This window comes from Notolepis coatsorum (assembly GCF_963971535.1).
Source record: "Notolepis coatsorum genome assembly, chromosome: 10".
NCBI classification, from domain to species: Eukaryota; Metazoa; Chordata; class Actinopteri; order Aulopiformes; family Paralepididae; genus Notolepis; species Notolepis coatsorum.
In genome coordinates this window covers 48544760-48567173 of record NC_140174.1, presented here as the reverse complement: position 1 = coordinate 48567173, position 22414 = coordinate 48544760, and the positions used below count along the sequence as shown (strand labels likewise).

General features: G+C 41.0%; 1 protein-coding gene across 1 annotated transcript in view; it reads left to right on the top strand.

Moving 5' to 3' along the window:
- Positions 1-22414, top strand: part of abcc3 (ATP-binding cassette, sub-family C (CFTR/MRP), member 3) — a 207800-nt gene that overhangs the window by 22343 nt on the left and 163043 nt on the right. The window lies entirely within an intron of this gene.

Below are 22414 nucleotides of genomic sequence, written 5' to 3'. Positions count from 1 at the left end.
ATTTTTTTTTCTACCTTTATTTACCCAGGGTAGGTTCGCTGAGCACAGATGTTCTTTTCCATTCACACCTGGGAGCTGCCCAGTACAACCACAGTTGACACCATTGGCCACTGAGCAACTCCACTGGAGCAGTTGATTCAAGCCATGTCACATAGTTCAAGTTTGAAATGATTCTTTCTGTTTTGCTCCTGAGAGTGTGCTAGATACTGTACTGTACTGGTAATATTATGTATTTGTGTTAACTTCTGAATAAAACAACTTATTAAACACAAGTACATCTTATTGAACATTATTTTGATATTTCATTACCAATTATCATAGCAAAAAAAAACACAGTTAAGAATCATACACATAAGCAAATAAACAAACAAACAAACAAACATATGCACAGCCTATGTACAAAAGAAATAAACAGTTCATCTCTAGTCTTTACAGTTTTCTTCAATTGCATAAACACTCAAATCAAAAGTATTACACAATTATCAAAACCTTACACTCAAGGAGCAAAATATAGGCCCAGATTTGCACCCCTACAATGTCAGCCTCACACTTTTTGCAAAACAATACACACAGTGATTTGCAAAACACTAAACACACTTGCATTACATTAGACACAGAATGTCAAATTACCACACATATGAGCCAATTGGTTAAACTGCAGCCATCAGATGCACAAACACACCATTGCTTAATTGTAGATACACCAATCAGGTTTAAGCACTATAAAAATGCAGCAGGTGAGATCACCTGTCTTCAACCAAAATGGAAGGAGAGTGAAGTACTGTACACAGAGAATGTGAAAATATACAATACATTCACCACCAAACACTACACAAGACAACCAATGATGCAGACTGATGAAAATATACATTTTCTCCCATTTTCCCAAATCAGTCAACATGGAGAATCACAACAAAAAATTATCTTGCCAGATCCAGCTAGGCAAAGAGATAATGTCTAGTATTTTCTGTTTAAATTTTTTCAAAAAAAAAATTGTTTTACTGTAATTTTAACCTGTACTGGATACAGTATTTTATGTTTGTCTGATATTTGCTGAGCTTACAGTGTTATGCACATAGTAGCATGAAAACTGGGACATGTATTGTTGTGATTCTCCATGTTGAAATGTTGACTGATTTGGTTATATGGAGAGAACATTTATATTTTCATCAGTCTGCATCATTGATTTGGGTATATGGAGAGAAAATGTTATTTTTTTCATCAGTCTGCATCATTTATTTGGGTATATATAAATTATATTTTCATCACAGCATTGGTCTTGTGTAGTGTTTGGTGAATTTATTGTATATTTGCACATTCTCTGCGTACTTCACTTACAGTACTCTAATCACTGAGAAGTAGAATTGCTAAATGTGTTTTAGGTTAAGCACAGCAGTGTGTGTAACTGGTTCAAACAGAATTAAGTCATATGAAACGTGTGTTTCATATGGTAACAAAATGTAGTTTTTATAAATTAGTGTATTTTGACAAGTGTTTAATTTAGCAAAGGATCTGATGTGTTCTGATAATTGTGTGTGTGGTTGTGCTAATTGTGTGTTTTGAAACACCGGGCCCCGTTTTCAAAATCATGCTATTGCTTAGGCAATCGAAAAAAAACTGTATTGTGTGTTTCATTATATACATATGTTTCAGTCTTCTCATAAAACAAATATTAGATTTTTGGGTCTTTTCCTGCCTTTGGTCCGCTTTGCATTCACATCTCATCAAGAGTGAATGAGCTTTCACACCACCCCAAACCAACCGGACTATCCGAGGAAATGAACCAGGGTTAGATTAAAGCTTATTATAGGACACTGGACATGGGTATGGATGGCTCCAGGTGCTGCTGCGTTAAAGTGCACATCTTCAATCAGGGACCGAAACTAAAGCCCGCCGCCCGCCAGGGGCGGGCTGTTTTTACCTTTGGCGCATGACACTTAGAGGGCTGCCCGCCGTGTGGCGTGTAGACGTGTAGTTCATAACTTCATAACGATACTCTTGTGCGAGTACAGATTATAGCCGCTCGTCTTTTTTTTCTCCGCCGCGAGATCGTTAAAAAACTACAAGTCCCACATCGCACTCAAGTCAACGGTCCAATCACAGTAGAGTGACGTAACTGGTTTCATGAGAAAAAAAGCAAATGACCAATCGGAAGCTATCATTTGGCTTGTTTACTTCCATCTGCTCTAGTCTATATCGGACCTCCAAGAGCTAACGTTACAATGACCCAGTCAACTATTCACTTTTAGTTTAATACATGACGAGGCATTGTCTAACGGTATCTAGCTGGCTAGCTACTGATAGCTGCTGATATCAACAAATGCTCCAGCAATAGTCTACTCGAGTGCATAATACCTCCGGTCCCTCGTTAGCTAGCTTAGCTAGCTCACGTTGATCCATCTGTCCCAGTAAACTAAATTGTCTTAACGTTATCTACCGGGCTAGCAGTAGCTACAGATAGCGCCTGATATCAATGTCTTATAACATTGATTGAATGCGTATTCTAGCTGAGGGCATGTTGAATGTGATTTGACAAAAGAACGGTAACGTTATAAATAGGTCCAGCTGCATCGCCGGAGAATCCTTGCATGCTGAATGTAGGGTCTAGCTGAATATAGGGTCTAGCTGCAGGGCCGGAGAATCCTTGCTGGAGCTGGAGGCTACTCAAGTATACACACAGACAGTGGAGCTGTTTGCAGATAGCAAGCATTTTGACTTATTGCGTGGTGGCGATGTCTCGCAGATAATACAACTACAAGTATGATTATATAATATATATTTTATTTAAAAAAAAATTATATAAAATATATATATATTTTTTTTTTAATCAAAAAATGTTTGGCAGGTAAGAAATATGCTTGGCGGGTAGACTCTTCCCATCTACCCGCCACTGGCCGGTGAGTCAAAAAGTTAATTTCGCTCCCTGTCTTCAATATCTGTACTATTTAAAAGCACAGTGCAGGACACACTCAAAGGTTATCGCACCTCAGAGATGGCAGTGGACATGTATGACAGGACAAAGGCCATATGTAATGGCCTTTGGATTGAGGAACATACTACCAGCCAAAGGAGTAAGCAGAAAAGGATGGACGAGTATGTAGTTGAGTCATCTTGTGGCACAAGCTCAGACCTCAGCTCAGGAGATCAGCTGAGACAGAGACTGTTCTATCCAGTCGTCGACAGAATGCTGCAAGAGCTTGAGAGCAGGTTCTCATGAGTTGGATAACAACTTATGAGAGGCATACAGGCATGTTATCCAGCCTCAGACCAGTTTCTCTCAGTGGAATTGCTGCAACCCCTCGCCACACATTACAATATCCAACTATTGCCAGAGGAGATCACAGTTGCAAAGTGTTTCCTGGTCAGGACAGGCAGAGATGCAGTCCCTACTATCCAAAGTGTCTTTTCCCTCCTGGATGATGATGATAATAATAATAATAATAATAATAATAATAATAATAATAATAATAATAATAATAATAATAATAATAATAATAATAATAATAATAATAATAATAATAATAATAATAATGCATTTGATTTATAAGGCGCCTTTCAGGACACTAAAAAAAAAAGTCCACAAATCGGTGAATGAAAAAATTATAGGATCAAATGAAAACTACTTACTAAAAATGGATGTTTAAAAGTACTAAAAACGAACAAAAAATACCAAACACTAACAAACATTCAGCACAGACAATGGGGATGCTGACATAAAAAAAAGAAAAAAAGAAAAAAACGTATTTTTTATTTTTTTTTTAGATCCGGGGCTAGGAGAGAAACATCCGGGGCTAATGCCCCGGAAGCCCAGGGCTAACGACGCCACTGATCTACAGTATATGATTCTGTACATATCCCTTACCTAATAGTAGCTGGCCAGTATGACTACTTACTTACTACCATACTTTATGTATACTACATAATTATTCATATTACAACTCTGCACATACATCTAATTAGCACTTTAGATGAATAGCACTGCACAAGACCGTAGCAGACTACAAAGAGTGACACGTTCAGCCGAACGCACAATTGGAGGGGGGCTTCCCACCCTCCAGAACATTTACAACAAGCGGTGCAGGGGGAAGGCTAAGAGAATCATCAAGGACTCCAGCCACCCGAACAACTGCCTCTTTGAACTGCTGCGGTCAGGCAAGCGATACCGGAGTCTTAAGGCGAGCACAGAAAGACTCAGAAGAAGCTTCTATCCCCAGGCCATCAGGCTGCTCAACGAACAATAAACACTATGCAACAACCATCAAATGCACACAGCACACACACCCACACGCACACACTCACTTAAACAAACAACACACTGCAGCACCCACTCTCCACACTTTAGATCACCTAAACACACTTTACACTTTATATTTATTGGTAAAGGATTTGCACTACAACTTGTACACCTTACTGTAAATTGTACCTAAATTGTACCTCATCCCATTTCTGCTCTGCACTATATAGTATTGTATATTAGTACATTGCATAGTATATTGTATATTGTATGGTAACTCAGTTACTTCTATTCTGCATCGAACATTGTACATATGTCTATACTGAACACTGTGACCTCTACTTTTACTTCTATTTTACATGCTATACTATTTTATTTCATACTTATCTTGTCTAGCACAGTCTCTGGAGCGTAACAGTAAGAAGCATTTTGTATAAAAGTATTCTGTACGACAGTATTCTGTATGACAACTATTAAAGAAACTTGAGAAACTTCCCGAACGTTAGAACGGCTGTTTGTTATGTTGGCATTCGAATTCTAAATCAACATTAGAATTTTATATTTTTTATTAAAAAAAAGGATTTCTTTTATTTTAATTTTTTTATGTGTCTATTCATTCTGTTTAAACCAATGGGGTTTTTCTTCACAGTTGCAGATAAAGATTAGGCTACACTAATATTATAGTATAAAAAAACTGCTGAGTTATATTCATTAAAGAAAGTTGATTTAATAAAAAAAATACTAATTTAATCAGATTAATCACTTTATTCAAATTGAGGATTTAGTTTGAGGATATTTATTAAAAAAATATAATAATTTACACACACACGCACGCACGCACGCACGCACACACACACACACACACACACACACACACACACACACACACACACACACACACAGTCACACACACACACACACACACACACACACACACACACACACACACACACACACACACACACACACACACACACACACACACACACACACACGGCAGCCATAGGCGGCGGGTCTATAAGGCCAGGGGGGGGCTATGCCTACCCAGAATATTATGCTGGAAATTTTGAAATGTATATATAATATATGTGCGCAGGCTGCTGGCTATTGTGTGTCTTGTGCTGCAGCCCGCTGGCCGAGGTGTCAACAACGAAGGTGTCAGTCGGCTAGGTGACAGCGTTTAACATTCCAGGTACAAGCAGTAACCAATCATGCATCAGCAGCATTTCTTTATCAACAATTGAATCTAGCAGCGGCAGCTTGTATTACAGTTGTGTGGTTGAGGGGAAGGAAGTGGTGTTCAGTATTTACTTATGTATTTGCAGGGATCAGCCTATAAATGTGCCAGTTTTAGCCAGCCGGCAAATTTTTAAGTGCAGCCCCTGGGCCAGAAAAACAAGTTGAATGTGTGCTCATTAGAGCACATATGCTTGCAGCATGCTATAATGGGTCATAAATATTTCCCCCCAATGAATGAAGGACGTATGGCATGTACACATACTGTACGTTTTATATCGTCTGTTGTGGCCTTTTCAGGATGTGTATGAGTCACAAGTGCTTTCATGCAGTTTGTGGTTTTCATTGAGATTGATGTGCCTTTAGCACTAGGGCTGACCTTTGAATTATTTTTGGCATTCGAAGCTTCGGGGCCGAGATTCGATTTGAATTCGAAGCTTCGAGATTAAAAAATATATGTTACATTTTTTATAATTTTTTTTTTATTGTACAGCACTTTGTTCAACTTTGTTGTTTTTAAATGTGCTCTATAAATAAAGTGGATTGGACCTTTTTAAATCTCAGACAAACGAAACACTTTGCTTTCATGAAATATTGTAAGCCATCATTTGAGGCTTTATAAAAGCAGCACAATGAACACAAATCCCCTCCCCATCATATGTATATACTCTGTCAGGATCTAGGGGTAACAGTACTGTATATTTGAATACCGCTTATGTCACAAATGTATCAGTACTAACATTTACCGGGGTGAGTTTCGAATGGCGGCCTCCTGTAGGTGCTCTTTTAGAGCGGTTCTTAAGGTGGGTAGGGATTCACATTATTTTACGGCTGTGAGTAGGGCATTCCACATTGTTGTGGCATAATTGCAAAACGTGTTTAGTCCCTTGTTTGAGCCAAATCTGGGTTGAACATGATTTGTGGAACTCCCTCTGGTGTTATGGTCGTGGTATTCACTGACCTTTGGGAAGTATTTCGACATGTACATGGGTACCTTAGTGGTGTAGTGTATCTTGTAGACCAGGCCCATTGCAAGTTGCTGTACTCTGTCGTCTACTCTTAGCCATCCTAGGTTGTCAAAATGGGCAGGGGTGAGGTGGGTTTTAGGAGTAAGGTCAAGCAGTAGTCTGACCAGTTTGTTTTGTGATGTTTGTAATCTTGTTTTTAGTGCCTTTGAGGTGCTTTGGTACCATGAGGTGCAAGCATAGTCGTAGTACCCTTGAATGAGTGCTCCTGTTAAAGTCTTCAGGGTATTCTTGTTTACCAGAGAGGAGATCCGGTACAAGAATCTTGTTCGTTGGTTGACTTTTTTGATTACATTGGTTGCCATTTTGTCACAGGAGTGACAGAAGTTGCAAGTGATTTCTCAAAAATGCAACTGAGTGACCGAAACACTAGCTGGTTATGACGTCACCACGTCAATGGTGAAATCCGCTTACTGCAGTGCTCAGGTTGCTAAGAAAATAGTGACTTGGGGCGCCAGGGTGGCCCAGGTTCGACTTCCCCCTCTATCTCCCATACTTCCTCTCTCTCTCCTCTGGACTGCCCAGAAAACCCCCCAAAAAAAACAATAAGGAAATAGTGACTCACACACCCACACAGACACCCACACAGACGCTACCGAATGCATACTGTCCTCGGAGGCTCCCCCTTGTGCGAACAATAAGTGACAAGTTAAAAAAAACTAAAAGAAAACATATGGTTAGGACAGTATTAATGGCTAGAAGACATCCACATTACAGCCGGCTGCCTCTGACCAGAAGAACAACACTGTGCAACGCTGTGGACAAACGTAAATTACATCACGTCTTTCCCCAAACTGCACAGTGCACCTTTAAGTTGATTGTTTGCCAGCAGCTGTCATACTTTTTATTTGGATGTATCTCCATAGCCAATCCAGGGAGGGAGAGAGAGAGCTATTTGCATTTGTCTAACGCCTGATACATTAACTCCCACATAAACTATGAAAGGGAACTCTGACCAGGCCTTATGGAGGACCAATGATGCCAATTTACTGATAGCAGATGAACAATGCATCGGAAATCAGACCTTTCACTATGTGTTTATTTGACTCTGTGACTCCTATTTGCTATATCCTCCATACTCCAAAACTACAGTAGATTCGATTAGATCTACTTAGAATCTACTGTAGAAATAAAAAACAAACAACTGACAATTTCAATCAATAAAGAATATTTATTGAATGTGGCAATTAGAATGGTCGTTATACAGTCCAAGGTCAAAAACAGGCTCGTACAAAAAAGGGATTGTTCAATACTCAGAGTTGTACTCAGAGTTGTCTTCCGGTCCAGGAAACACAAGGGGGTTTCTCAGCCAGTCTAGGGTCCAGTACACAATGAACACCTTCTCGCCGTCACCTCTCCTCCCACTACCTCTCACCTCACAAAACTCTGTCAACAACAATCTCTCTCTCTCTCTCTCTCTCTCAGTACTTCGCTCCTACCTCACCTCCTCTCAACTAAACTCTATCTGTCCTAGTGTTTTATGGTATGTGTGTCTGGTGTGTGTGCATGTGGGATGTAGGTGATCTAATGGTGCACAGGTGTGTTCTATCAGTCCTAATTAGCTGCCTAATTACTTCCTCTCCTCCCGTGGCAGTAGTATCTCCCATCCTTCACGTAGCCATGGGATGGGGGATGATATCTGCCACAATATATATATGTCACATGTATGCCGCCACCAGTGGCGGACTGGGACACAAATTCAGCCCGGGACATTCAGACGCACCAGCCCACACACCGGCCCACGCACCGGCCCACGCACCGGCCCCGAAACCGGCCCACACAACGGCCGTTATGAAACACTTGTCCACTATTAAACAACCCAAGGCTGTGGCTAAGGAGTCAAAATCAGGGAGACCAAATCTACACACCGCCCCTAGATGTGCACTCATGCACAGTGCACACACACACACACACAGACACACACATACATATACCGTTACTTCCTGTCATTGGCATATGTTTTTTTTTTTACTAACATCTTAGTGCCTCATTAGCCTAGGGATTAAGGATACATGAAGTATTAACTACACCATAATAATATTGAGGTTTTGATCCATAGAAAGTAGGGATGTCCGATATTATCTGCCTACCGATATTATCGGCCGATATCGGCATTAAAATGTGATATCGGAAAATATCGGTATCGGTTTTAAACATTTCTATAACCTTTATTTACCCAGGCAAGCAAGTAAGAACAAATTCTGATTTTATTTATTGTCAAAAGTATGCATAATGTTGTGTTAATTCCACAACAAGAGATATGTAATGTTAATTACCTGAAATTATTCCATTTTTTGGGGCGGGAAACCCTGCATATATCGGTATCGGTTGATATCGGTTGATATCGGTATCGGAAATTAAGAGTTGGACAATATCGGTATATCGGTATCGATAAAAAAGCCAATATCGAGCATCCCTAATAGAAAGGTCTGTGCTACACAATTTCAGTTAGATTGGATTTATTGTCCTTTAATTTGGCACTCATGACATTAGTTGCTTGCCGTTTAATCAACATCGAAAGAACCCCCACTTCCTCCCAGACACCCATTCCAAGAGCCTGTTTTCTCTCTCTCTCTCTCTCTCTCTCTCTCTCTCTCTCTCTCTCTCTCTCTCTCTCTCTCTCTCTCTCTCTCTCTCTCTCTCTCTCTCTGTGTATGTGTCTCTGTGTGTGTGTGTCTCTCTCTCTGTGTCATTCCCTCTCTCTGTGTGTCTCTCTCTGTCTCTCTCTCTCTGTGTCTCTCTCTCTGTCTCTCTCTCTGTGTGTCTGTCTGGACTGGGCTCTCTCTCTCCCCTCAGGGTCAGCTGTGCTGGACTGGGCGCTCTCTCTCCCCTCAGGGTCAGTTGTGCTGGACTGGGCGCTCTCTCTTTCCTCAGAGTCAACTGCATAAGAAGAACATCAGCAATCAATAATAATGGCTTGAATTCATACAGCGTTTTTCAGCCTTTTGAAAACACCCAAAGTAGTAGTAGTAGTAGTAGTAGTAGTAGTTTATTCAGTCATCATCTCACACAATACAATATACACCATCATTTAACAATATTTGATTTTACAGTGACTGAAAAGGTACAGACTGAAGCATAATGCTTATATATGCCTGTCCTATATTCTTAACAAAAATTAAAAAAATTAAGACACCAAAACAGTATTCTAAAAGAAAAGAACAGTATTATTGACCCTTGTAGTTTTCAAAAATAGCTTTACAAACCATTTTCTTAAAAACCAAAAGCGAATTACTCATTCTTAACTGTATCAGCATTGTTCCACAAAGCGCTTCACAGAAACCATCAAGCATTCACACTCACACGCACTCACACACGGTGGTCGTGAGCAGCATCAGCAAACACAGCTGCCCTGTGGCAGACTGACAGAATCATGTCTGCTAATCAGCGCCAACCACCATCAACAACCTTCATAAATACATTCAACATGAATGGAATAGGCTAACTACCAACTTAGCTGTAGCAGTTAGCTGTTATATGCAATCACATTTGTTTAACTACGGGGTAGTAGTTGACCTAGTTGTTAGCTTAAGCTAGTTAGCTGTGGTTATTTACAAACATGTAGATGAGACTAATCATATACAGATCGAGAACATGGCTAACAGTTGGGAATTCTAAGGTACATCTTATTTAAGCATGTAAAATGGCAACTAATCAATTCAATCAATTAGATTACCAATATTATATCAACATGAAAATTTGGAAGGGAACATAATAGTATTTTATTTGAGTATTTACTATTGAATATTAGTAGCCGATTAATTTGCAGCCCGTCCTAGGTTCTGATTGGCTCTCTAGGTTAGCACTTTAGCTTCTGATGCTGTGGTGGGCACTAGTCCTAACATTGCTAACTAAACTTTTAGTCAGAGAAAAAACGTCATGAGTAACGACTATTTAAGTCCACGTGCTGTAAGGAATCAGGAATACGGAAAGCACATTGTCTTGTAATAGAATGACTGAAATCACTGCAAGAGCTAGTATAGGCTAGCTAGCCCTCATTAACCGGCAGATACCAACAGTAGAATATGCACTAGGCTACTGCACGCACCTGTCATGTTACTGTTGGTTCCTTCCACTTGAACTTCATCATCATTAGCAGCAGCAGCTACTATAACGCCAGCCCTTCCTCTACTAAACATGTCTGTAATTTTAGAACATTGTTCTGCGTCTTTTACTAGCAATTTTAGTTTTTTAATTCTAGCTTTTTCAGCTCCACCCTTTCTTTTTTTGCATTCTCCATTTCTGCGCCTCTAGGCCTACTCGCGGTTGGGAGGAAACGTGAATCTCATTCACTGATGTCTCATGTCTCATTCAAGACTGGCTAACAAAAGCATGTCTTTCACTTAACAGTATGATGTTCACAAAGTCACCAGTAGAGGTCACTCACTCTAATGTGTTTCTGGGAGAGGCGGAGCTGGACATTGTACATTAATTCAAGTATCTTGGGGTCACATTGGACTCTACATTGACCTTCAAAAAGTCATGTGAAGAAAGTGACAAACACAGTCAAGTTTAACATCGAAAACTTCACGCAGATCAGGCCCTGCCTGCCAGTTAATGCTGCAAGGATGTTTCTGCATTCAATGATTTTATCACACATCGAGTACTGTTTTATCAACTGGTCGCTTTCATATGTCACTACTCTTACACCAATAGAATTACTCTACAAAAAAGCCATAAAAGTATTTGATAGGAAACCAATTTCATTTCATCACTGTAATGTTTTAGAAAAACATAACATGCTAAGTTTCGAGAATTTCCAAGTTTTCAAATATACTTGCTTCATGTACAAGGTTCTGCATGGACTTGCCCCTCCCCCATTGAATGAGTTCATCCAACAGAAAGCAGACACTGGCATTACCACCAGGGCCATCAGTAGAGGGGACTGTAAGGTGCCTTTTTTCGGTATACTACCATTGCAAAAACTGTGTTCTCTGTTAAAAGTGGTAACTACTGGAATAGCCTACCAGTTGTGATTAGAAAGTGCCCTACATACTCCATGTTCAAGACCCATCTTAAACTGCATCTTAAGGCAAACCAGAACTGTGATAATTTTTTATCTGATTTAGTTTATGCAACTTGTTTATTGATTTATTGCCGGCCCACACACCGGCCCACATAATGGCCCACACACCGGCCCACATACGGCCCACACACTGGCCCACACACTACACCGGCCCACACACCGGCCCACACACCGGCCCACGTTAGTGGCCCACACACTGGCCCACACACTGGCCCACATACTGGCCCACACACTGGCCCACACCGGCCCACACACTGGCCCACATACTGGCCCACACAACGGCCCACACACCGGCCCACATACTGGCCCACACACTGGCCCACACACCGGCCCACACACTGGCCCACATTAGTGGCCCACACACCGACTCACACACTGGCCCACACACCGGCCCACAGACTGGCCCACATACTGGCCTACACACCGGCCCACACACCGGCCCACACACTGGCCCACATTAGTGGCCCACACACTGACTCACACACTGGCCCACACACTGGCCCACACACTGGCCCACACACTGGCCCACACACTGGCCCACACACCGGCCCACATTAGTGGCCCACACACTGGCACACACACTGGCCAAAAAAAAAAAAGTAAAAAAAAAAGTAAATTTTTTTTTTTTTTTTTTTTTTTGGACCAGCCCACTTTGGTTCCGGCCCATCGGGATTCGTCCCGAACGTCCCGATGGCCAGTCCGCCACTGGCCGCCACTGTCATTCCATAACCACTCAGTGCCCTGCCTCACCTGCCATCATTTCTCTATGGTCTGAATGCAACACAAGGTCTTCATATAAATATCATATATAATATTGCAGATTTCCACCATGAATTCGCCTACATTTCCAAAGCAGTCAATGCAAGGATATACCGGGTACCTATATTATATTATACCTAGTTTTATGATACCGAGCTCATTGGAATTCCTTCTCGTCTAGTCTATCCGCTGTTCTATCAGTTAAAAAGTCTTGAATTCTCTTGAATTATATGCAGTGCATCAAATGTAATTTCCCAGACACTCTTTATAGACATTCTTTCCCTGATAAAGTGTCTGTTTTCTGGACTCCTGAAATACAGCTGAGTCTGCAAATAGTCAGGAAGTTGTCAAACAGAGTCATTTCAGCTCAGAAATGGGAAGGATGTGTGGCCAATCAAGCTGCGTTTCCAGCTGTAATAAAATGTGAGCTATGTGAAATGTCCCCTCCTCTCCGCGTCTTACTGCAGGCAGGTCTGCGGTCCGTGTAACTCGGTCTGCGTGGCCTCCGGCACTTCCTCCATTACTTTTTATTGGTGTGGCGGCTCTAAGTTGCCTATACTGTAGGTCCAGATCTACTTCACTACCACACTACAGAAGGAACCGTCTGTAGTGTGGCAGTGAAAGGGTTAACCTTCTGTAGTGTGGTTGCGAAAGGGCTAACCCTTTGGTAGTGTGGTAGTGAAAGGGTTAAACACCTTTAAATCATAACCTTATAATCATCAACTAGTGGAATGCATAAAAGCTGATAGGGAGGGAAGGAGTCCCAAATTAGTAGTAGTGGCTAGTGAGACACAGGGGATGCAATGTTGCCAGGCACCTACAACTGTTACATGGTTCAGATTGTCATTGAAAACCTGGAAAAGTCATGGAATTAGAAAATTAGTCCAAAAGGTTTTTGCATATGTCATGAACAAATCCGTTCATGATCTTGTTTTCACCTGATCCGATGATAAATGTCAAGCTTGGATGGTAGATGTAGGCTGGTTATCTTTGATGGAATAATAATAATAACCCAAACTTTATATTTCCTGGTTATTAAGTCCCAAGTGATTGTTGATGTACCTAAATCAACAACAATACAATTTATCAATTGAAGGAAACACTGACAAAAGTAATGGAAATTGTGCTACCTGTCATGGAAGAGTCATAGAAAAGTCATAGAATTAGAAGAACCCCACAAAGAAAACGTGTTGGAACCCTGCTTTTATTAAGATGACAAAATTTAGCTCATTGCTAAAACGGTTTCATATGCAATAGAGATAATTCGTTGAGTAAACACAATAGATAAGCTCATAGGACAAGTAAAAGTGAATTCCACACAGTGGACACAGGCGTACGACGTACGTCCAGATAATCAGGCAAATATGGCCGACGGCAGTTCCTGTGTTCCTCCAGACAGTCTATAGTAGTTGGTCTCCCATTGGCACAACAGAGGCCTAACAGAGACCAGATGCTGCCCATGCTGCTGTTCGTTGTCCCAGAAGCCCCAGAATATTTCAGAGCGGCAATTATGTCAATCGCACTGAATCTGGGGGAATAAAGAGGGATTAGATGGTGTTTGTTAAACTACAACTTTAGGACAAAACTCACAGATTGAAATCACACTGAAGACCATCGTTGCCCAGAAATAGTCATTACCTCTTAGTTTTAGGTAGGGCTGGGCGATAAAACGGTAACGATAATTATCGCAATATATTTTAATAATCGATATCGATCGGCATTTTTTTAATTTTTTATTGTGACCTGCAACAGGGCAGCTTTAAAACCAGAGACAGTGGACAGACTTGTCTTTCTTGCCTGCAACTTAAAGTAATTACTTTTTTTCTCTTGTCCATTTATTTAGTTTGCTTTCTAATTTAAAATACAGTTAGAAACAATCTGTACACAGTAGGCTATGTGTGCTAGCAGAGCTAGCAGCTGTCTGCTGTCTGGTAAAACAGGGATGCCTGGAAACGGATCAAACCTAACTTTTCACAGTGGCGTGAACGCTCAATGGTGGCCAGTGTTGGAAAGCAATTGCTTGACTTAACATGATGCACTAACAAAACTTTTCAAACAATGTAAGTGAGTTCTGGCGACTTTTTATACAGGCCAAATACAATCGAGGTCAATAGGAACAATGTCTGTCTCTCCAAGTAGGAAATTCAGTGGAGGGTCTAGTATTGGTTTCACTCTGTGTGCTGCAGTCCTACTTTATGGTTAGCGTTGTGGTTTCCTCGAAATAAGGAGCTGAGTCATATCACTGGGAATGGGAATCACTAGTGACCTCACAATGCCATGTGATTATTATGATTGTTAAGGTTTCAATACAGTAAGAATATATATATATTAGGGATGCCCCGATCGATCGGCCACCGATCGTTATCGGCCGATAATTAGTATAAATATGCGATCGGGGAATTCCGATAATTAGTCATATTCGCCGATCGCGGAAACTGATCAAGTGGATATCTCACTCGCTTGTCTCAGACGCACAGGACCTGCAAACTGCTCCTCCTCCCTAGCCCCGCCCGTACCCGTGTAGAGTTTGTAAACACAGACAGAGGAGGCGGACCTCCTCTGCTGAGTCTAGTGCATTCGACCTGAGCTAACGTTAGCTACCTAGCTATCGTTACTGTTTAAACAAAATTACCCAGTCAACTATTCACTTTTAGTAGGCATTGTCTAACGGTATTTAGCCGGCTAGCTACCGATAGCTCCTGATATCAACAAATGCTCCAGCAAGTCTTGTAGTGCATGTTGATACCTCCGTTAGCTCGCGTTAGCTGACGTTAATTCACTGTTCAAAACGAAATGTCCGATTGAACTAAATAGTTGTCTTAACGTCATCTAGCCGGCTAGCAGTAGCTACAGATAGCTCCTGATATCAATGTCTTATAACATTGATTGAATGCGTATTCGAGCTGAGGGCTTGCTGAATGTTAAATGACCAAAGCATAACGTTACCAATAGGGTCCCGCTGCAGCGCCGGAGAATCCTTTTTGGTAGCTGGAGGCTACTAGAGTACACACAGCCAGTGGAGCTGTTTGCAGATAGCGAGCATTTTGACTTGTTGCGTGGTGGCGATGTCTCGCAGATAATACAAGTACAAGTCTAATTATATAATATATATATTTTATAAAAAAAAAAAAAAAAAAAAAATTATATAAAATAATTTTTAATTTCTTTTTAATCAAAAACGATCGGTATCGGATCGGTATCGGCCGATATGGCTCACGACGATCGGTGATCGGTGGCAAAAAACGTGATCGGGGCATCCCTAATATATATACAGCATATTGTACATGCTATTATACCGAGTTATATGGGTTATATGCAGGTGTATAAGTAGGTATATAGAATGACTATATGCAGGACAGATATGGATATATGCAGAGCATGTTGTTCTTCTCTGCAACTCGTTTTGCCTCCTGTTGCATTTCATGATATTTTCCCAATATCAGAGCGCGGCGGGCTGGGCGATATATCGAGTATACTCGATGTATCGCGGCTTGTTCTACATGAGATGTAGTAAATTACTATATCGTGAACATCGAGTATATGTTGTCACGTCGCGGCTGAGATGAGACTTGCTTTAGCGCAGAGCTTTCCTCTCATTTCATTATAGACACAGACCAGCGCGGACCTTAAATGATATGCAATTGTAATTTCATTAGACACCGGCACAGACCTTTAATGACATGCAATTTAATTGACGCGAGCAATGGGCTAACGTTAGCTGCTAATTAAGTTATCCCACATAACTAGGCTAAGCTAACTAGCGTTAGCTGCTAACCCTGGAAACGCTCAAAGCGGGGGGGGGGGGGGGCTGGCAGGTGCTGAGGAAGCAGAAGCGAAACGCGTTGTGCAATAAAAAAAGCAAAAACTTTCTTTTGAAGGTATTCTTCTTTTAGTTTTATATATATATACATATATATATTATATATATATATATGTGTGTGTGTGTGTTTGGCTAAAGTGGATAGAAAACACAGTACTTACCCATGCAATCCGAACATGGCGGGAAACACAAAAAAAATATCCTAACCCTCAAAAATGGCATAATCACACTCCCATATTCAATAACAATGCACTCTTAATGGAAAAACGTCCTATAAGATTCCCTATATGGGAAGAGCAAGGCATACACTCATTAGGGGATATTTTTAATAACCAGGGCTTCTGTAGTTATGGAGAAATATGCACAAAGTTTAACCTCACCGAGTCCACATGGCTTTTTTACATACAGTTACGCCTATGTTTGAGGTCTCACGGTGTTCCATTAGACATACCAGTTGAACACCACAGATACCACAAATTCTTCTATGAAAGAGAAACATTGGGAGGTTTTGTATCAGGTTTTTATTATCAATTACTAACGTCCTCGTATGAAACCCTTCAACTAGACACTGTCTGGAGGAGGGATATTCCAGACCTGGAAAGTGACTTTGATTGGCAAGAAGCATGGGCAAATGTCCGTCTTACATCAAGGAACCCGGACCATCAACAAATCAATCTTAACTATATTCACAGGACATACTTGACTCCTATAAGACTGAACAGAATGGGCCTGAAACAAGACTCAAAATGCTCCCAATGTACAAATGGAGACGAAGGGACATTTATGCACATGTATTGGGACTGCCCACCAGTTAAGGCATTCTGGAAAGATGTGACCCATCAATTATCAAAACTAGTATCTTGGAATATACCAGTACACCCCTCTGTATTGCTTTTGAATGATGTTTTTGAGTTTGCAGTAAATCCACAGCTAAAGAGATTGGTTTTATCGGGTATCACAGTAGCTAAAAAACTGATCGCATCACGCTGGTTTCAACCGGAAAAAATGTGCCGGAAAGTTTGGTCTCTTACATATCTCGATGTGATATATCAAGAAATATCTACAGCAAGAATTCTGGGTCTCAACGAATCCAAAATGTCAATGTGGGTAGAAGTGGTGGAGAGAATAAAAGCTAGCTTATAATGGTAGTGTCTGGTTAGGAGTGAGGGATAATGGAGGTACTATCCAAGGAGGGGTCCGGGAGGGGGGGGTTCGAGCTGGAGCATATGTGTGTAGGGTTTTAGAAAATAGGTATTAGGGGTATGTCCTATATAAGCATTTGTATAATTGTTAATTTCGCTGGATATACACTGTATACGGTAAAATATTATTATAGACTTTTTTTTTTGTCTTGTTTCTGTACTTGCATGTAATTTTAACCACCTTGACTGTTAGTTTCATTATGCATTATGTGTTGAGTACTGACTTTTAATAATTTCTGTTTTGCAATAATAATAAATAAAAAAAAAAAACACAGTACTGTGCAAAAGTCTTAGGCACCCAAGAGTTTTTATATAAATAGTCTTAGATGTAAATAATCTTTTTTATTAGTGTGTCAGTAGACTACTCTTAGTACATTTTCATTAAATAATTTTTTTAAGCATCTTCATGGTTTAATAATGCAAACATATGTTGCAGGGACTTATTATAATCATCATATTGGCGTGACTGTATGCATCAAAGGGTTAAATCAAGCATTTTTAAGTGCTTTAGAGGAAATGTCAAAATATCACGATATATATCGTGTATCGTGATATTGCCAAAAAATATCGCGATATCATTTAGAGGCCATATCGCCCAGCCTACAGCATGGGATAAAGCTACACCATCAGCATATCCAGTGTCAGCAAAGATACATTTGCGGTTGACATGTATAGGAGAAACAAATAAGGAGAGACAACCCCACCTTGAGGGACTCTAGATGCTGCCTCCTTCCAGGTGCTGAAAGACCCATTTGCTACAACTCTCTGTTTCCGGCCCCTCAGGTAATAGTTCAGCCAGGTCGGAAGTTGTGGACAAAGGTCCATGTTTTCTACATGTTTCAATAGTGTGGCATGATCCACCCGGTCAAACGCTTTTGACATGTCAGCTAGCAAGACACAAACCATAGTGAGTTATTTTATATTATATATAGATTTTTTCATACACTGTATGGTACTTTATATAATGCAGACGATATTGTTAGGATTGTGTCTGTACTGAACAAAAGCTGGACGTCGGGGACTTCCGGTTTTGAGATGGGTGGATAGGAGACTACTGAAAGAGCTCCCGGTCAAATAATTTCGAGAAAGGGAAGTAAAACCGTCTAAAACAGAATAAAAGGTGAAAATTCAAAGATATAAGAGAAAAGGAAGGATGTCCACGAGAAAAAGTGAGAGAAATAAGACCCCAGAAGACGTACAAACACCAGAGGAAAAATCTAGCCTCGAGGAAATTACGGAAGAAATGGCTCAGGCGAGCGTGACGCAGGTAGGCAGGGACGGAGACCCCGTGGAGCCCGACTGGTTAGCGAGGATACAAGCGACCATACAGGCTGGCCAGGAGCTACAAGCTAAGGCTAACCAAGAGCAAGCTAAGGCTAACCAAGAGCTACAAGCTAATGTGCAAGCTAACGCAAAGGCTATCCAAGCTATACAAGATAGCATACAAGTTAGCGCACAAGCTAACACGAGGAACATGCAAGCTAGCGCGCTGGCTAGCCAACAAGAGTTACAAACTAGCATACAAGCTAGCGCAATGGCTAACCAGACGAGCACGCAGAATATCCAAGACAGCATTGATGGACTAAGGGAAGAGTTGAAGAGGGGACAGGATGAGCTCAGAGGGGAAATTGATAAAGGACTCGAGGCAATGAACGGAAAAATACAAGAGCAAGAGAAAGACATAAAGATGTTGGAAGAAAGGACGGCATATACGGAAGAATGGAATACAGAAATGCATGATATTCTAAAGGAGACGCTCGAACAACAGAACATGCTGAGAGGAAAGCTAATGGACTTGGAGGGGAGGTCGAATATGGGGTCTGAAAGAGGGGATGGAAGGAGATTCGATGGTCAAATATGTGGACAGCCTAATTCGAAGAGAATTAAAAATGACAGCCCTCGACAAGACAGGGATTCAGAGAGCGCACAGGACACTGGCGCCGAAGCCGCGGGAGGACAAACCACCGAGACCAGTTATAGTCAACTTCTTGGAATTTGAGGTAAAAGAGAACATTCTTAGAACAGCCTGGCAGAAGAAAATGGAGGTGGGTGGACAGAGAGTAACTTTTGACCATGATTATGCAACGGAGGTGGCGGTAAAGCGTCGGAGCTATGTTCAGATTAAAAAATCTCTGAAGGAAGGCGGAATCAGATTTCAATCACCAATGACCACGCTGAAGGTCCATTGGAAGGAAGGCGCAAAGGTGTACGGCGACGTGCGGGAGGCGGCGAGGGACATGAACCAGAGAGGATGGAAGGTGCCGGGAGGAGGAGACGAGAGACCGACGCTGCTGCAGAGGTTGGAGAAGGCGAGGAGATGGACCAGGGTCGGCGGGGGACGAGGAGGAGATGACGAGAACGGGAAGGTGAAGGGGATCTGAATCGATTCAAAGCAGATCAACTGAGAAGAAAGACGCAAGGACACGGAGAAAGGGGGCGGAGAGGAGACGAGACGGTGATCAAAGGGAGGATGAGTACAATGCACACACACAAAATAGATAGTGAGAAGATAATAAAGTGCATACGAGATAATTATAATTAAACCAAAATTTAGAAAGGAAGGCATAGAGATTCGAGACACATTAGACTGATATACGTATGACGCACATAATGCAAGAGAGTGAAAACATGAAAGAGACTTGTTAGGCAGGAAGAAGATGACAAAATACATGTGGGATAATTAAACCGAAAGTGATAAAAAAAAGGACATGTGCATTCAAGAGATATATGGAGACGGACATTAAAGGAACTCAGGAAAACACATGTCGCATAACACAGTTAGACGGGAACATGAAAGTGACTAAAGCAGAGCTTTTTGACCGGGAGCTCGGACAGGTCACACACAGAGCTGGACATATATAGTGCGCTTGTTGTAGCCACTAGGGGGAGCCCTCTCACTAGGAGAGCCACTACTCCCCACCCACCAGCGGGGAAAAGAGGGGAACAAGTAGGACCCTCAAATGCCATGGAAGTTCAAAGAGTGAATTTTGATGTTGATGTTGATGTTTATTATGTAAATATGTATGTAAATCAGAAGGAGATAGCAGAGGCTACAACCACAAATATTATTTTATGTGACATGGGTAGAACGGGAGAACAATTGGAGAAGAAATATGACACAAGTTAAGGGTGTAAAGATGATGTCGTTAAATGTGAATGTTATGAATAACCCGATAAGGTGATGACGAAACTTAAAAAAGAAGAGGCGCAGGTCATCTTCTTGCAAGAAACGCATCTTATATCACAAGAACATGAAAAGCTGAAGAGATTCGGGTATGAAAATCTGTTCTATAGTTCCTTTAAACAGAACCTTAGAAGAGGAGTAGCTATACTAATTAAGAACACAGTGAAATTTGAGATGATCAAGGAAATAAAGGACAAGGAGGGAAGGTATGTGTTGGTCAAGGGGAAAATGGAAGGTCAAATGGTAACACTAATAAATGTATATGCTCCACCAGACAGTGAGAAATATCTATTTGAAGCGATCTTTGATATTATAGCGTTGGAAGGGGAGGGGGTCCTGATCTGTACAGGTGATTTCAATGTGGTACTGAATTATGACATAGACACGACTAGCACAAAGAAATGGAGGACAAACATTAGCAAATATATGAATATACAAATGGCAGAATTAGGAATCATAGACATATGGAGAGCAATGAACACGCTAGATAGAGAATATACGCACTATTCACACCCGCACACAACATATTCAAGGATAGACTATTTTCTCATGACAACAGGGGACAGATATCGGGTGGAAGAAAGCAGGATAGGAGTGACGGATATTTCAGATCATAGCGCAATATATCTGACAGTAAATCTTAAAAGTAGACGGAGGAATACAGTTTGGAGACTGAATGTAGGACTATTGAACAACAAAGGTTTGGTTAACCAAGTGAAGGAAGACATAATTAGATATAGAGAAGAGAACGATAATGGGGAGGTAGATCCAAACATTTTATGGGATGCACTAAAGGTAGTAATACGGGGAAAATTGATAGCAAAGACGGCATTACTCAAGAAGGCTAGAATAGGGACATACCAGAACTTGATAAAGAAGCTGAAAGAATTAGAGAAAGAACACCAAAGCTCAAAGAACCAGAAGACACTTAGAGAGGTCAAGGAAGTTAGAGGACAGATAAACAGGGAGCTGCTGACAGAAATAGAGAAGAAAGCTAGATACATGAAACAGACATACTATGAAGGGGGACCGAGGGCGACCAGACTGTTAGCTAGACGAATTAGGACACAACAAAAAATAAACACAATACACACAATAAGGGACACAAACACAAACAAAATACTGAGAGAGCCAGCGGAAATAGAGAAGACATTTGAAGAATATTATAGGAAACTATACACACAACCGATAGCGGCAGGGGAAGAGGAGATAGAAACATTTTTAGAAAAATTGGATTTACCATCAATAGGGAAGGAACAGAATGAAATATTAAATGCAGAAATCACAGAACAGGAAGTTTGGAATGCGATCAGTAGGGCAAAGAGTAGTAAGTCATCGGGTAGCGACGGATTCCCCTCGTAATTCTACAAAACATTTAGGCAGGAACTGAGCCCCATATTAGAAGCAGCATTCAGACACACAATGGAAAAAGGCACAATGCCACCTTCATGGAAAGAGGCCATAATTACTACAATTCCAAAAGAAGGGAAAGATAGAGAACTGTGTAGTAGTTTCAGACCTGTGTCCATACTTAATGTAGATTACAAGATGTATACATCAATAATATCCAAAAGATTTGAGACATTTATGACAGATATAATAGACGAAGACCAGACTGGATTCATTAAAGGAAGGCAGACACAGGATCACATAAGGAAGACAGTGCAGATAGTAGAGGAGATACAAAAGGAAGGAGGAAGTGCAGTATTAGTTAGCCTAGATGCAGAAAAAGCCTTCGACAGTGTAAGCTGGCTATTTCTATATAAAGTATTGGAGAAATTTGGATTCGACAAAAACGCTATGAAAACAATTAGGGCATTATATCAAGAACCGACGGCTAGGATTAAGGTGAATGGTAGTCTGACGGACCGGATTAAACTAGAGAGAGCTACCAGACAGGGTTGTTGTCTTTCGCCGACGCTCTTCGA